The sequence below is a fragment of the Strix uralensis genome, chromosome 29, assembly GCF_047716275.1.
Source record: "Strix uralensis isolate ZFMK-TIS-50842 chromosome 29, bStrUra1, whole genome shotgun sequence".
NCBI classification, from domain to species: domain Eukaryota; kingdom Metazoa; phylum Chordata; class Aves; order Strigiformes; family Strigidae; genus Strix; species Strix uralensis.
Window position 1 is genome coordinate 524,160 of NC_134000.1, and position 16,357 is coordinate 540,516.

The window sequence follows — 16,357 nt, forward strand, 5'->3', positions numbered from 1 at the left end:
CTTGGCAGAATCGCTTTTGTGCAGAAAACAGTAACACTTGTTCAGAACGAAAGAAAGCACAGAGCCCCAGATTTTATGTTGTCCTGGAGAGCTTGCAGAGCACTGGGGAAAGGCAGACAGAGAATTCCCTGCTAGCACCTTCTCTGTGCCTGGGAAGCAGAAGTGTTCACATTGCTTGGCAGAATCGCTTTTGTGCAGAAAACAGTAACACTTGTTCAGAACGAAAGAAAGCACAGAGCCCCAGATTTTATGTTGTCCTGGAGAGCTTGCAGAGCACTGGGGAAAGGCAGGCAGAGAATTCCCTGCTAGCACCTTCTCTGTGCCTGGGAAGCAGAAGTGTTCACATTGCTTCGCAGAATCGCTTTTGTGCAGAAAACAGTAACACTTGTTCAAAATGAAAGAAAGCACAGAGCCCCAGATTTGTTGTTGTCCTGGAGAGCTTGCAGAGCACTGGGGAAAGGCAGGCAGAGAATTCCCTGCTAGCACCTTCTCTGTGCCTGGGAAGCAGAAGTGTTCACATTGCTTCGCAGAATCGCTTTTGTGCAGAAAACAGTAACACTTGTTCAGAACGAAAGAAAGCACAGAGCCCCAGATTTGTTGTTGTCCTGGAGAGCTTGCAGAGCACTGGGGAAAGGCAGGCACAGAATTCCCTGCTAGCACCTTCTCTGTGCCTGGGAAGCAGAAGTGTTCACATTGCTTGGCAGAATCGCTTTTGTGCAGAAAACAGTAACACTTGTTCAAAATGAAAGAAAGCACAGAGCCCCAGATTTGTTGTTGTCCTGGAGAGCTTGCAGAGCACTGGGGAAAGGCAGGCAGAGAATTCCCTGCTAGCACCTTCTCTGTGCCTGGGAAGCAGAAGTGTTCACATTGCTTCGCAGAATCGCTTTTGTGCAGAAAACAGTAACACTTGTTCAGAACGAAAGAAAGCACAGAGCCCCATATTTTATGTTGTCCTGGAGAGCTTGCAGAGCACTGGGGAAAGGCAGGCAGAGAATTCCCTGCTAGCACCTTCTCTGTGCCTGGGAAGCAGAAGTGTTCACTTTGCTTCGCAGAATCGCTTTTGTGCAGAAAACAGTAACACTTGTTCAGAACGAAAGAAAGCACAGAGCCCCAGATTTGTTGTTGTCCTGGAGAGCTTGCAGAGCACTGGGGAAAGGCAGGCAGAGAATTCCCTGCTAGCACCTTCTCTGTGCCTGGGAAGCAGAAGTGTTCACATTGCTTCGCAGAATCGCTTTTGTGCAGAAAACAGTAACACTTGTTCAGAACGAAAGAAAGCACAGAGCCCCAGATTTTATGTTGTCCTGGAGAGCTTGCAGAGCACTGGGGAAAGGCAGGCACAGAATTCCCTGCTAGCACCTTCTCTGTGCCTGGGAAGCAGAAGTGTTCACATTGCTTGGCAGAATCGCTTTTGTGCAGAAAACAGTAACACTTGTTCAAAATGAAAGAAAGCACAGAGCCCCAGATTTGTTGTTGTCCTGGAGAGCTTGCAGAGCACTGGGGAAAGGCAGGCAGAGAATTCCCTGCTAGCACCTTCTCTGTGCCTGGGAAGCAGAAGTGTTCACATTGCTTCGCAGAATCGCTTTTGTGCAGAAAACAGTAACACTTGTTCAGAACGAAAGAAAGCACAGAGCCCCAGATTTTATGTTGTCCTGGAGAGCTTGCGGAGCACTGGGGAAAGGCAGGCAGAGAATTCCCTGCTAGCACCTTCTCTGTGCCTGGAAGCTGAAGTGTTCACATTGCTTCGCAGAATCGCTTTTGTGCAGAAAACAGTAACACTTGTTCAGAACGAAAGAAAGCACAGAGCCCCAGATTTTATGTTGTCCTGGAGAGCTTGCAGAGCACTGGGGAAAGGCAGGCAGAGAATTCCCTGCTAGCACCTTCTCTGTGCCTGTTCACATTGCTTGGCAGAATCGCTTTTGTGCAGAAAACAGTAACACTTGTTCAGAACGAAAGAAAGCACAGAGCCCCAGATTTTATGTTGTCCTGGAGAGCTTGCGGAGCACTGGGGAAAGGCAGGCAGAGAATTCCCTGCTAGCACCTTCTCTGTGCCTGGAAGCTGAAGTGTTCACATTGCTTGGCAGAATCGCTTTTGTGCAGAAAACAGTAACACTTGTTCAGAACGAAAGAAAGCACAGAGCCCCAGATTTTATGTTGTCCTGGAGAGCTTGCAGAGCACTGGGGAAAGGCAGGCAGAGAATTCCCTGCTAGCACCTTCTCTGTGCCTGGGAAGCAGAACTGTTCACATTGCTTGGCAGAATCGCTTTTGTGCAGAAAACAGTAACACTTGTTCAGAACGAAAGAAAGCACAGAGCCCCAGATTTTATGTTGTCCTGGAGAGCTTGCAGAGCACTGGGGAAAGGCAGGCAGAGAATTCCCTGCTAGCACCTTCTCTGTGCCTGTTCACATTGCTTGGCAGAATCGCTTTTGTGCAGAAAACAGTAACACTTGTTCAGAACGAAAGAAAGCACAGAGCCCCAGATTTTATGTTTGCCTGGAGAGCTTGCGGAGCACTGGGGAAAGGCAGGCAGAGAATTCCCTGCTAGCACCTTCTCTGTGCCTGGAAGCAGAAGTGTTCACATTGCTTGGCAGAATCGCTTTTGTGCAGAAAACAGTAACACTTGTTCAGAACGAAAGAAAGCACAGAGCCCCAGATTTGTTGTTGTCCTGGAGAGCTTGCAGAGCACTGGGGAAAGGCAGGCAGAGAATTCCCTGCTAGCACCTTCTCTGTGCCTGGGAAGCAGAAGTGTTCACATTGCTTGGCAGAATCGCTTTTGTGCAGAAAACAGTAACACTTGTTCAGAACGAAAGAAAGCACAGAGCCCCAGATTTGTTGTTGTCCTGGAGAGCTTGCAGACCACTGGGGAAAGGCAGGCAGAGAATTCCCTGCTAGCACCTTCTCTGTGCCTGGGAAGCAGAAGTGTTCACATTGCTTCGCAGAATCGCTTTTGTGCAGAAAACAGTAACACTTGTTCAAAATGAAAGAAAGCACAGAGCCCCAGATTTGTTGTTGTCCTGGAGAGCTTGCAGACCACTGGGGAAAGGCAGGCAGAGAATTCCCTGCTAGCACCTTCTCTGTGCCTGGGAAGCAGAAGTGTTCACATTGCTTCGCAGAATCGCTTTTGTGCAGAAAACAGTAACACTTGTTCAGAACGAAAGAAAGCACAGAGCCCCAGATTTGTTGTTGTCCTGGAGAGCTTGCAGAGCACTGGGGAAAGGCAGACAGAGAATTCCCTGCTAGCACCTTCTCTGTGCCTGGGAAGCAGAAGTGTTCACATTGCTTGGCAGAATCGCTTTTGTGCAGAAAACAGTAACACTTGTTCAGAACGAAAGAAAGCACAGAGCCCCAGATTTGTTGTTGTCCTGGAGAGCTTGCAGAGCACTGGGGAAAGGCAGGCAGAGAATTCCCTGCTAGCACCTTCTCTGTGCCTGGGAAGCAGAAGTGTTCACATTGCTTCGCAGAATCGCTTTTGTGCAGAAAACAGTAACACTTGTTCAGAACGAAAGAAAGCACAGAGCCCCAGATTTTATATTGTCCTGGAGAGCTTGCAGAGCACTGGGGAAAGGCAGGCAGAGAATTCCCTGCTAGCACCTTCTCTGTGCCTGTTCACATTGCTTGGCAGAATCGCTTTTGTGCAGAAAACAGTAACACTTGTTCAGAACGAAAGAAAGCACAGAGCCCCAGATTTGTTGTTGTCCTGGAGAGCTTGCAGAGCACTGGGGAAAGGCAGGCAGAGAATTCCCTGCTAGCACCTTCTCTGTGCCTGGAAGCTGAAGTGTTCACATTGCTTGGCAGAATCGCTTTTGTGCAGAAAACAGTAACACTTGTTCAGAACGAAAGAAAGCATTGAGCCCCAGATTTTATGTTGTCCTGGAGAGCTTGCAGAGCACTGGGGAAAGGCAGGCAGAGAATTCCCTGCTAGCACCTTCTCTGTGCCTGTTCACATTGCTTGGCAGAATCGCTTTTGTGCAGAAAACAGTAACACTTGTTCAGAACGAAAGAAAGCACAGAGCCCCAGATTTTATGTTGTCCTGGAGAGCTTGCAGAGCACTGGGGAAAGGCAGGCAGAGAATTCCCTGCTAGCACCTTCTCTGTGCCTGTTCACATTGCTTGGCAGAATCGCTTTTGTGCAGAAAACAGTAACACTTGTTCAGAACGAAAGAAAGCACAGAGCCCCAGATTTGTTGTTGTCCTGGAGAGCTTGCAGAGCACTGGGGAAAGGCAGGCAGAGAATTCCCTGCTAGCACCTTCTCTGTGCCTGGAAGCTGAAGTGTTCACATTGCTTGGCAGAATCGCTTTTGTGCAGAAAACAGTAACACTTGTTCAGAACGAAAGAAAGCATTGAGCCCCAGATTTTATGTTGTCCTGGAGAGCTTGCAGAGCACTGGGGAAAGGCAGGCAGAGAATTCCCTGCTAGCACCTTCTCTGTGCCTGTTCACATTGCTTGGCAGAATCGCTTTTGTGCAGAAAACAGTAACACTTGTTCAGAACGAAAGAAAGCACAGAGCCCCAGATTTTATGTTGTCCTGGAGAGCTTGCAGAGCACTGGGGAAAGGCAGGCAGAGAATTCCCTGCTAGCACCTTCTCTGTGCCTGGGAAGCAGAAGTGTTCACATTGCTTGGCAGAATCGCTTTTGTGCAGAAAACACTAACACTTGTTCAGAACGAAAGAAAGCACAGAGCCCCAGATTTTATGTTGTCCTGGAGAGCTTGCGGAGCACTGGGGAAAGGCAGGCAGAGAATTCCCTGCTAGCACCTTCTCTGTGCCTGGGAAGCAGAAGTGTTCACATTGCTTCGCAGAATCGCTTTTGTGCAGAAAACAGTAACACTTGTTCAGAACGAAAGAAAGCACAGAGCCCCAGATTTTATGTTGTCCTGGAGAGCTTGCGGAGCACTGGGGAAAGGCAGGCAGAGAATTCCCTGCTAGCACCTTCTCTGTGCCTGGAAGCTGAAGTGTTCACATTGCTTCGCAGAATCGCTTTTGTGCAGAAAACAGTAACACTTGTTCAGAACGAAAGAAAGCACAGAGCCCCAGATTTGTTGTTGTCCTGGAGAGCTTGCAGAGCACTGGGGAAAGGCAGGCAGAGAATTCCCTGCTAGCACCTTCTCTGTGCCTGTTCACATTGCTTGGCAGAATCGCTTTTGTGCAGAAAACAGTAACACTTGTTCAGAACGAAAGAAAGCACAGAGCCCCAGATTTTATGTTGTCCTGGAGAGCTTGCGGAGCACTGGGGAAAGGCAGGCAGAGAATTCCCTGCTAGCACCTTCTCTGTGCCTGGAAGCTGAAGTGTTCACATTGCTTGGCAGAATCGCTTTTGTGCAGAAAACAGTAACACTTGTTCAGAACGAAAGAAAGCACAGAGCCCCAGATTTTATGTTGTCCTGGAGAGCTTGCAGAGCACTGGGGAAAGGCAGGCAGAGAATTCCCTGCTAGCACCTTCTCTGTGCCTGTTCACATTGCTTGGCAGAATCGCTTTTGTGCAGAAAACAGTAACACTTGTTCAGAACGAAAGAAAGCACAGAGCCCCAGATTTGTTGTTGTCCTGGAGAGCTTGCAGAGCACTGGGGAAAGGCAGGCAGAGAATTCCCTGCTAGCACCTTCTCTGTGCCTGGGAAGCAGAAGTGTTCACATTGCTTGGCAGAATCGCTTTTGTGCAGAAAACACTAACACTTGTTCAGAACGAAAGAAAGCACAGAGCCCCAGATTTGTTGTTGTCCTGGAGAGCTTGCGGAGCACTGGGGAAAGGCAGGCAGAGAATTCCCTGCTAGCACCTTCTCTGTGCCTGGGAAGCAGAAGTGTTCACATTGCTTCGCAGAATCGCTTTTGTGCAGAAAACAGTAACACTTGTTCAGAACGAAAGAAAGCACAGAGCCCCAGATTTTATGTTGTCCTGGAGAGCTTGCAGAGCACTGGGGAAAGGCAGGCAGAGAATTCCCTGCTAGCACCTTCTCTGTGCCTGGAAGCTGAAGTGTTCACATTGCTTCGCAGAATCGCTTTTGTGCAGAAAACAGTAACACTTGTTCAGAACGAAAGAAAGCACAGAGCCCCAGATTTTATGTTGTCCTGGAGAGCTTGCAGAGCACTGGGGAAAGGCAGGCAGAGAATTCCCTGCTAGCACCTTCTCTGTGCCTGTTCACATTGCTTGGCAGAATCGCTTTTGTGCAGAAAACAGTAACACTTGTTCAGAACGAAAGAAAGCACAGAGCCCCAGATTTTATGTTGTCCTGGAGAGCTTGCGGAGCACTGGGGAAAGGCAGGCAGAGAATTCCCTGCTAGCACCTTCTCTGTGCCTGGAAGCTGAAGTGTTCACATTGCTTGGCAGAATCGCTTTTGTGCAGAAAACAGTAACACTTGTTCAGAACGAAAGAAAGCACAGAGCCCCAGATTTTATGTTGTCCTGGAGAGCTTGCAGAGCACTGGGGAAAGGCAGGCAGAGAATTCCCTGCTAGCACCTTCTCTGTGCCTGTTCACATTGCTTGGCAGAATCGCTTTTGTGCAGAAAACAGTAACACTTGTTCAGAACGAAAGAAAGCACAGAGCCCCAGATTTGTTGTTGTCCTGGAGAGCTTGCAGAGCACTGGGGAAAGGCAGGCAGAGAATTCCCTGCTAGCACCTTCTCTGTGCCTGGGAAGCAGAAGTGTTCACATTGCTTGGCAGAATCGCTTTTGTGCAGAAAACAGTAACACTTGTTCAGAACGAAAGAAAGCACAGAGCCCCAGATTTGTTGTTGTCCTGGAGAGCTTGCAGAGCACTGGGGAAAGGCAGGCAGAGAATTCCCTGCTAGCACCTTCTCTGTGCCTGGGAAGCAGAAGTGTTCACATTGCTTCGCAGAATCGCTTTTGTGCAGAAAACAGTAACACTTGTTCAGAACGAAAGAAAGCACAGAGCCCCAGATTTGTTGTTGTCCTGGAGAGCTTGCAGAGCACTGGGGAAAGGCAGGCAGAGAATTCCCTGCTAGCACCTTCTCTGTGCCTGGGAAGCAGAAGTGTTCACATTGCTTCGCAGAATCGCTTTTGTGCAGAAAACAGTAACACTTGTTCAGAACGAAAGAAAGCACAGAGCCCCAGATTTGTTGTTGTCCTGGAGAGCTTGCAGACCACTGGGGAAAGGCAGGCAGAGAATTCCCTGCTAGCACCTTCTCTGTGCCTGGGAAGCAGAAGTGTTCACATTGCTTCGCAGAATCGCTTTTGTGCAGAAAACAGTAACACTTGTTCAAAATGAAAGAAAGCACAGAGCCCCAGATTTGTTGTTGTCCTGGAGAGCTTGCAGAGCACTGGGGAAAGGCAGGCAGAGAATTCCCTGCTAGCACCTTCTCTGTGCCTGGGAAGCAGAAGTGTTCACATTGCTTGGCAGAATCGCTTTTGTGCAGAAAACAGTAACACTTGTTCAGAACGAAAGAAAGCACAGAGCCCCAGATTTTATGTTGTCCTGGAGAGCTTGAAGAGCACTGGGGAAAGGCAGACAGAGAATTCCCTGCTAGCACCTTCTCTGTGCCTGGGAAGCAGAAGTGTTCACATTGCTTGGCAGAATCGCTTTTGTGCAGAAAACAGTAACACTTGTTCAGAACGAAAGAAAGCACAGAGCCCCAGATTTTATGTTGTCCTGGAGAGCTTGCAGAGCACTGGGGAAAGGCAGGCAGAGAATTCCCTGCTAGCACCTTCTCTGTGCCTGGGAAGCACAAGTGTTCACATTGCTTCGCAGAATCGCTTTTGTGCAGAAAACAGTAACACTTGTTCAAAATGAAAGAAAGCACAGAGCCCCAGATTTGTTGTTGTCCTGGAGAGCTTGCAGAGCACTGGGGAAAGGCAGGCAGAGAATTCCCTGCTAGCACCTTCTCTGTGCCTGGGAAGCAGAAGTGTTCACATTGCTTCGCAGAATCGCTTTTGTGCAGAAAACAGTAACACTTGTTCAGAACGAAAGAAAGCACAGAGCCCCAGATTTGTTGTTGTCCTGGAGAGCTTGCAGAGCACTGGGGAAAGGCAGGCACAGAATTCCCTGCTAGCACCTTCTCTGTGCCTGGGAAGCAGAAGTGTTCACATTGCTTGGCAGAATCGCTTTTGTGCAGAAAACAGTAACACTTGTTCAAAATGAAAGAAAGCACAGAGCCCCAGATTTGTTGTTGTCCTGGAGAGCTTGCAGAGCACTGGGGAAAGGCAGGCAGAGAATTCCCTGCTAGCACCTTCTCTGTGCCTGGGAAGCAGAAGTGTTCACATTGCTTCGCAGAATCGCTTTTGTGCAGAAAACAGTAACACTTGTTCAGAACGAAAGAAAGCACAGAGCCCCATATTTTATGTTGTCCTGGAGAGCTTGCAGAGCACTGGGGAAAGGCAGGCAGAGAATTCCCTGCTAGCACCTTCTCTGTGCCTGGGAAGCAGAAGTGTTCACTTTGCTTCGCAGAATCGCTTTTGTGCAGAAAACAGTAACACTTGTTCAGAACGAAAGAAAGCACAGAGCCCCAGATTTGTTGTTGTCCTGGAGAGCTTGCAGAGCACTGGGGAAAGGCAGGCAGAGAATTCCCTGCTAGCACCTTCTCTGTGCCTGGGAAGCAGAAGTGTTCACATTGCTTCGCAGAATCGCTTTTGTGCAGAAAACAGTAACACTTGTTCAGAACGAAAGAAAGCACAGAGCCCCAGATTTTATGTTGTCCTGGAGAGCTTGCAGAGCACTGGGGAAAGGCAGGCACAGAATTCCCTGCTAGCACCTTCTCTGTGCCTGGGAAGCAGAAGTGTTCACATTGCTTGGCAGAATCGCTTTTGTGCAGAAAACAGTAACACTTGTTCAAAATGAAAGAAAGCACAGAGCCCCAGATTTGTTGTTGTCCTGGAGAGCTTGCAGAGCACTGGGGAAAGGCAGGCAGAGAATTCCCTGCTAGCACCTTCTCTGTGCCTGGGAAGCAGAAGTGTTCACATTGCTTCGCAGAATCGCTTTTGTGCAGAAAACAGTAACACTTGTTCAGAACGAAAGAAAGCACAGAGCCCCAGATTTTATGTTGTCCTGGAGAGCTTGCGGAGCACTGGGGAAAGGCAGGCAGAGAATTCCCTGCTAGCACCTTCTCTGTGCCTGGAAGCTGAAGTGTTCACATTGCTTCGCAGAATCGCTTTTGTGCAGAAAACAGTAACACTTGTTCAGAACGAAAGAAAGCACAGAGCCCCAGATTTTATGTTGTCCTGGAGAGCTTGCAGAGCACTGGGGAAAGGCAGGCAGAGAATTCCCTGCTAGCACCTTCTCTGTGCCTGTTCACATTGCTTGGCAGAATCGCTTTTGTGCAGAAAACAGTAACACTTGTTCAGAACGAAAGAAAGCACAGAGCCCCAGATTTTATGTTGTCCTGGAGAGCTTGCGGAGCACTGGGGAAAGGCAGGCAGAGAATTCCCTGCTAGCACCTTCTCTGTGCCTGGAAGCTGAAGTGTTCACATTGCTTGGCAGAATCGCTTTTGTGCAGAAAACAGTAACACTTGTTCAGAACGAAAGAAAGCACAGAGCCCCAGATTTTATGTTGTCCTGGAGAGCTTGCAGAGCACTGGGGAAAGGCAGGCAGAGAATTCCCTGCTAGCACCTTCTCTGTGCCTGGGAAGCAGAACTGTTCACATTGCTTGGCAGAATCGCTTTTGTGCAGAAAACAGTAACACTTGTTCAGAACGAAAGAAAGCACAGAGCCCCAGATTTTATGTTGTCCTGGAGAGCTTGCAGAGCACTGGGGAAAGGCAGGCAGAGAATTCCCTGCTAGCACCTTCTCTGTGCCTGTTCACATTGCTTGGCAGAATCGCTTTTGTGCAGAAAACAGTAACACTTGTTCAGAACGAAAGAAAGCACAGAGCCCCAGATTTTATGTTGTCCTGGAGAGCTTGCAGAGCACTGGGGAAAGGCAGGCAGAGAATTCCCTGCTAGCACCTTCTCTGTGCCTGGGAAGCAGAAGTGTTCACATTGCTTCGCAGAATCGCTTTTGTGCAGAAAACAGTAACACTTGTTCAGAACGAAAGAAAGCACAGAGCCCCAGATTTTATGTTGTCCTGGAGAGCTTGCAGAGCACTGGGGAAAGGCAGGCAGAGAATTCCCTGCTAGCACCTTCTCTGTGCCTGGGAAGCAGAAGTGTTCACATTGCTTGGCAGAATCGCTTTTGTGCAGAAAACAGTAACACTTGTTCAGAACGAAAGAAAGCACAGAGCCCCAGATTTGTTGTTGTCCTGGAGAGCTTGCAGACCACTGGGGAAAGGCAGGCAGAGAATTCCCTGCTAGCACCTTCTCTGTGCCTGGGAAGCAGAAGTGTTCACATTGCTTCGCAGAATCGCTTTTGTGCAGAAAACAGTAACACTTGTTCAAAATGAAAGAAAGCACAGAGCCCCAGATTTGTTGTTGTCCTGGAGAGCTTGCAGACCACTGGGGAAAGGCAGGCAGAGAATTCCCTGCTAGCACCTTCTCTGTGCCTGGGAAGCAGAAGTGTTCACATTGCTTCGCAGAATCGCTTTTGTGCAGAAAACAGTAACACTTGTTCAGAACGAAAGAAAGCACAGAGCCCCAGATTTGTTGTTGTCCTGGAGAGCTTGCAGAGCACTGGGGAAAGGCAGACAGAGAATTCCCTGCTAGCACCTTCTCTGTGCCTGGGAAGCAGAAGTGTTCACATTGCTTGGCAGAATCGCTTTTGTGCAGAAAACAGTAACACTTGTTCAGAACGAAAGAAAGCACAGAGCCCCAGATTTTATGTTGTCCTGGAGAGCTTGCAGAGCACTGGGGAAAGGCAGGCAGAGAATTCCCTGCTAGCACCTTCTCTGTGCCTGGGAAGCAGAAGTGTTCACATTGCTTCGCAGAATCGCTTTTGTGCAGAAAACAGTAACACTTGTTCAGAACGAAAGAAAGCACAGAGCCCCAGATTTTATGTTGTCCTGGAGAGCTTGCGGAGCACTGGGGAAAGGCAGGCAGAGAATTCCCTGCTAGCACCTTCTCTGTGCCTGGAAGCTGAAGTGTTCACATTGCTTGGCAGAATCGCTTTTGTGCAGAAAACAGTAACACTTGTTCAGAACGAAAGAAAGCACAGAGCCCCAGATTTGTTGTTGTCCTGGAGAGCTTGCAGAGCACTGGGGAAAGGCAGGCAGAGAATTCCCTGCTAGCACCTTCTCTGTGCCTGTTCACATTGCTTGGCAGAATCGCTTTTGTGCAGAAAACAGTAACACTTGTTCAGAACGAAAGAAAGCACAGAGCCCCAGATTTTATGTTGTCCTGGAGAGCTTGCGGAGCACTGGGGAAAGGCAGGCAGAGAATTCCCTGCTAGCACCTTCTCTGTGCCTGGAAGCTGAAGTGTTCACATTGCTTGGCAGAATCGCTTTTGTGCAGAAAACAGTAACACTTGTTCAGAACGAAAGAAAGCACAGAGCCCCAGATTTTATGTTGTCCTGGAGAGCTTGCAGAGCACTGGGGAAAGGCAGGCAGAGAATTCCCTGCTAGCACCTTCTCTGTGCCTGGGAAGCAGAACTGTTCACATTGCTTGGCAGAATCGCTTTTGTGCAGAAAACAGTAACACTTGTTCAGAACGAAAGAAAGCACAGAGCCCCAGATTTTATGTTGTCCTGGAGAGCTTGCAGAGCACTGGGGAAAGGCAGGCAGAGAATTCCCTGCTAGCACCTTCTCTGTGCCTGTTCACATTGCTTGGCAGAATCGCTTTTGTGCAGAAAACAGTAACACTTGTTCAGAACGAAAGAAAGCACAGAGCCCCAGATTTGTTGTTGTCCTGGAGAGCTTGCAGAGCACTGGGGAAAGGCAGGCAGAGAATTCCCTGCTAGCACCTTCTCTGTGCCTGGGAAGCAGAAGTGTTCACATTGCTTCGCAGAATCGCTTTTGTGCAGAAAACAGTAACACTTGTTCAGAACGAAAGAAAGCACAGAGCCCCAGATTTGTTGTTGTCCTGGAGAGCTTGCAGAGCACTGGGGAAAGGCAGGCAGAGAATTCCCTGCTAGCACCTTCTCTGTGCCTGGGAAGCAGAAGTGTTCACATTGCTTCGCAGAATCGCTTTTGTGCAGAAAACAGTAACACTTGTTCAGAACGAAAGAAAGCACAGAGCCCCAGATTTGTTGTTGTCCTGGAGAGCTTGCAGAGCACTGGGGAAAGGCAGGCAGAGAATTCCCTGCTAGCACCTTCTCTGTGCCTGGGAAGCAGAAGTGTTCACATTGCTTGGCAGAATCGCTTTTGTGCAGAAAACAGTAACACTTGTTCAGAACGAAAGAAAGCACAGAGCCCCAGATTTGTTGTTGTCCTGGAGAGCTTGCAGAGCACTGGGGAAAGGCAGGCAGAGAATTCCCTGCTAGCACCTTCTCTGTGCCTGGGAAGCAGAAGTGTTCACATTGCTTCGCAGAATCGCTTTTGTGCAGAAAACAGTAACACTTGTTCAAAATGAAAGAAAGCACAGAGCCCCAGATTTGTTGTTGTCCTGGAGAGCTTGCAGAGCACTGGGGAAAGGCAGGCAGAGAATTCCCTGCTAGCACCTTCTCTGTGCCTGGGAAGCAGAAGTGTTCACATTGCTTGGCAGAATCGCTTTTGTGCAGAAAACAGTAACACTTGTTCAGAACGAAAGAAAGCACAGAGCCCCAGATTTTATGTTGTCCTGGAGAGCTTGCAGAGCACTGGGGAAAGGCAGACAGAGAATTCCCTGCTAGCACCTTCTCTGTGCCTGGGAAGCAGAAGTGTTCACATTGCTTGGCAGAATCGCTTTTGTGCAGAAAACAGTAACACTTGTTCAGAACGAAAGAAAGCACAGAGCCCCAGATTTTATGTTGTCCTGGAGAGCTTGCAGAGCACTGGGGAAAGGCAGGCAGAGAATTCCCTGCTAGCACCTTCTCTGTGCCTGGGAAGCAGAAGTGTTCACATTGCTTCGCAGAATCGCTTTTGTGCAGAAAACAGTAACACTTGTTCAAAATGAAAGAAAGCACAGAGCCCCAGATTTGTTGTTGTCCTGGAGAGCTTGCAGAGCACTGGGGAAAGGCAGGCAGAGAATTCCCTGCTAGCACCTTCTCTGTGCCTGGGAAGCAGAAGTGTTCACATTGCTTCGCAGAATCGCTTTTGTGCAGAAAACAGTAACACTTGTTCAGAACGAAAGAAAGCACAGAGCCCCAGATTTTATGTTGTCCTGGAGAGCTTGCAGAGCACTGGGGAAAGGCAGGCACAGAATTCCCTGCTAGCACCTTCTCTGTGCCTGGGAAGCAGAAGTGTTCACATTGCTTGGCAGAATCGCTTTTGTGCAGAAAACAGTAACACTTGTTCAAAATGAAAGAAAGCACAGAGCCCCAGATTTGTTGTTGTCCTGGAGAGCTTGCAGAGCACTGGGGAAAGGCAGGCAGAGAATTCCCTGCTAGCACCTTCTCTGTGCCTGGGAAGCAGAAGTGTTCACATTGCTTCGCAGAATCGCTTTTGTGCAGAAAACAGTAACACTTGTTCAGAACGAAAGAAAGCACAGAGCCCCAGATTTTATGTTGTCCTGGAGAGCTTGCAGAGCACTGGGGAAAGGCAGGCAGAGAATTCCCTGCTAGCACCTTCTCTGTGCCTGGGAAGCAGAAGTGTTCACATTGCTTGGCAGAATCGCTTTTGTGCAGAAAACAGTAACACTTGTTCAGAACGAAAGAAAGCACAGAGCCCCAGATTTGTTGTTGTCCTGGAGAGCTTGCAGAGCACTGGGGAAAGGCAGGCAGAGAATTCCCTGCTAGCACCTTCTCTGTGCCTGGGAAGCAGAAGTGTTCACATTGCTTGGCAGAATCGCTTTTGTGCAGAAAACAGTAACACTTGTTCAGAACGAAAGAAAGCACAGAGCCCCAGATTTGTTGTTGTCCTGGAGAGCTTGCAGAGCACTGGGGAAAGGCAGGCAGAGAATTCCCTGCTAGCACCTTCTCTGTGCCTGGGAAGCAGAAGTGTTCACATTGCTTCGCAGAATCGCTTTTGTGCAGAAAACAGTAACACTTGTTCAGAACGAAAGAAAGCACAGAGCCCCAGATTTTATGTTGTCCTGGAGAGCTTGCAGAGCACTGGGGAAAGGCAGGCACAGAATTCCCTGCTAGCACCTTCTCTGTGCCTGGGAAGCAGAAGTGTTCACATTGCTTGGCAGAATCGCTTTTGTGCAGAAAACAGTAACACTTGTTCAAAATGAAAGAAAGCACAGAGCCCCAGATTTGTTGTTGTCCTGGAGAGCTTGCAGAGCACTGGGGAAAGGCAGGCAGAGAATTCCCTGCTAGCACCTTCTCTGTGCCTGGGAAGCAGAAGTGTTCACATTGCTTCGCAGAATCGCTTTTGTGCAGAAAACAGTAACACTTGTTCAGAACGAAAGAAAGCACAGAGCCCCAGATTTTATGTTGTCCTGGAGAGCTTGCAGAGCACTGGGGAAAGGCAGACAGAGAATTCCCTGCTAGCACCTTCTCTGTGCCTGGGAAGCAGAAGTGTTCACATTGCTTGGCAGAATCGCTTTTGTGCAGAAAACAGTAACACTTGTTCAGAACGAAAGAAAGCACAGAGCCCCAGATTTTATGTTGTCCTGGAGAGCTTGCAGAGCACTGGGGAAAGGCAGGCAGAGAATTCCCTGCTAGCACCTTCTCTGTGCCTGGGAAGCAGAAGTGTTCACATTGCTTGGCAGAATCGCTTTTGTGCAGAAAACAGTAACACTTGTTCAGAACGAAAGAAAGCACAGAGCCCCAGATTTTATGTTGTCCTGGAGAGCTTGCGGAGCACTGGGGAAAGGCAGGCAGAGAATTCCCTGCTAGCACCTTCTCTGTGCCTGGAAGCTGAAGTGTTCACATTGCTTCGCAGAATCGCTTTTGTGCAGAAAACAGTAACACTTGTTCAGAACGAAAGAAAGCACAGAGCCCCAGATTTTATGTTGTCCTGGAGAGCTTGCAGAGCACTGGGGAAAGGCAGGCAGAGAATTCCCTGCTAGCACCTTCTCTGTGCCTGTTCACATTGCTTGGCAGAATCGCTTTTGTGCAGAAAACAGTAACACTTGTTCAGAACGAAAGAAAGCACAGAGCCCCAGATTTTATGTTGTCCTGGAGAGCTTGCGGAGCACTGGGGAAAGGCAGGCAGAGAATTCCCTGCTAGCACCTTCTCTGTGCCTGGAAGCTGAAGTGTTCACATTGCTTGGCAGAATCGCTTTTGTGCAGAAAACAGTAACACTTGTTCAGAACGAAAGAAAGCACAGAGCCCCAGATTTTATGTTGTCCTGGAGAGCTTGCAGAGCACTGGGGAAAGGCAGGCAGAGAATTCCCTGCTAGCACCTTCTCTGTGCCTGGGAAGCAGAACTGTTCACATTGCTTGGCAGAATCGCTTTTGTGCAGAAAACAGTAACACTTGTTCAGAACGAAAGAAAGCACAGAGCCCCAGATTTTATGTTGTCCTGGAGAGCTTGCAGAGCACTGGGGAAAGGCAGGCAGAGAATTCCCTGCTAGCACCTTCTCTGTGCCTGTTCACATTGCTTGGCAGAATCGCTTTTGTGCAGAAAACAGTAACACTTGTTCAGAACGAAAGAAAGCACAGAGCCCCAGATTTGTTGTTGTCCTGGAGAGCTTGCAGAGCACTGGGGAAAGGCAGGCAGAGAATTCCCTGCTAGCACCTTCTCTGTGCCTGGGAAGCAGAAGTGTTCACATTGCTTCGCAGAATCGCTTTTGTGCAGAAAACAGTAACACTTGTTCAAAATGAAAGAAAGCACAGAGCCCCAGATTTGTTGTTGTCCTGGAGAGCTTGCAGAGCACTGGGGAAAGGCAGGCAGAGAATTCCCTGCTAGCACCTTCTCTGTGCCTGGGAAGCAGAAGTGTTCACATTGCTTCGCAGAATCGCTTTTGTGCAGAAAACAGTAACACTTGTTCAGAACGAAAGAAAGCACAGAGCCCCAGATTTGTTGTTGTCCTGGAGAGCTTGCAGAGCACTGGGGAAAGGCAGGCAGAGAATTCCCTGCTAGCACCTTCTCTGTGCCTGGGAAGCAGAAGTGTTCACATTGCTTGGCAGAATCGCTTTTGTGCAGAAAACAGTAACACTTGTTCAGAACGAAAGAAAGCACAGAGCCCCAGATTTGTTGTTGTCCTGGAGAGCTTGCAGAGCACTGGGGAAAGGCAGGCAGAGAATTCCCTGCTAGCACCTTCTCTGTGCCTGGGAAGCAGAAGTGTTCACATTGCTTCGCAGAATCGCTTTTGTGCAGAAAACAGTAACACTTGTTCAAAATGAAAGAAAGCACAGAGCCCCAGATTTGTTGTTGTCCTGGAGAGCTTGCAGAGCACTGGGGAAAGGCAGGCAGAGAATTCCCTGCTAGCACCTTCTCTGTGCCTGGGAAGCAGAAGTGTTCACATTGCTTGGCAGAATCGCTTTTGTGCAGAAAACAGTAACACTTGTTCAGAACGA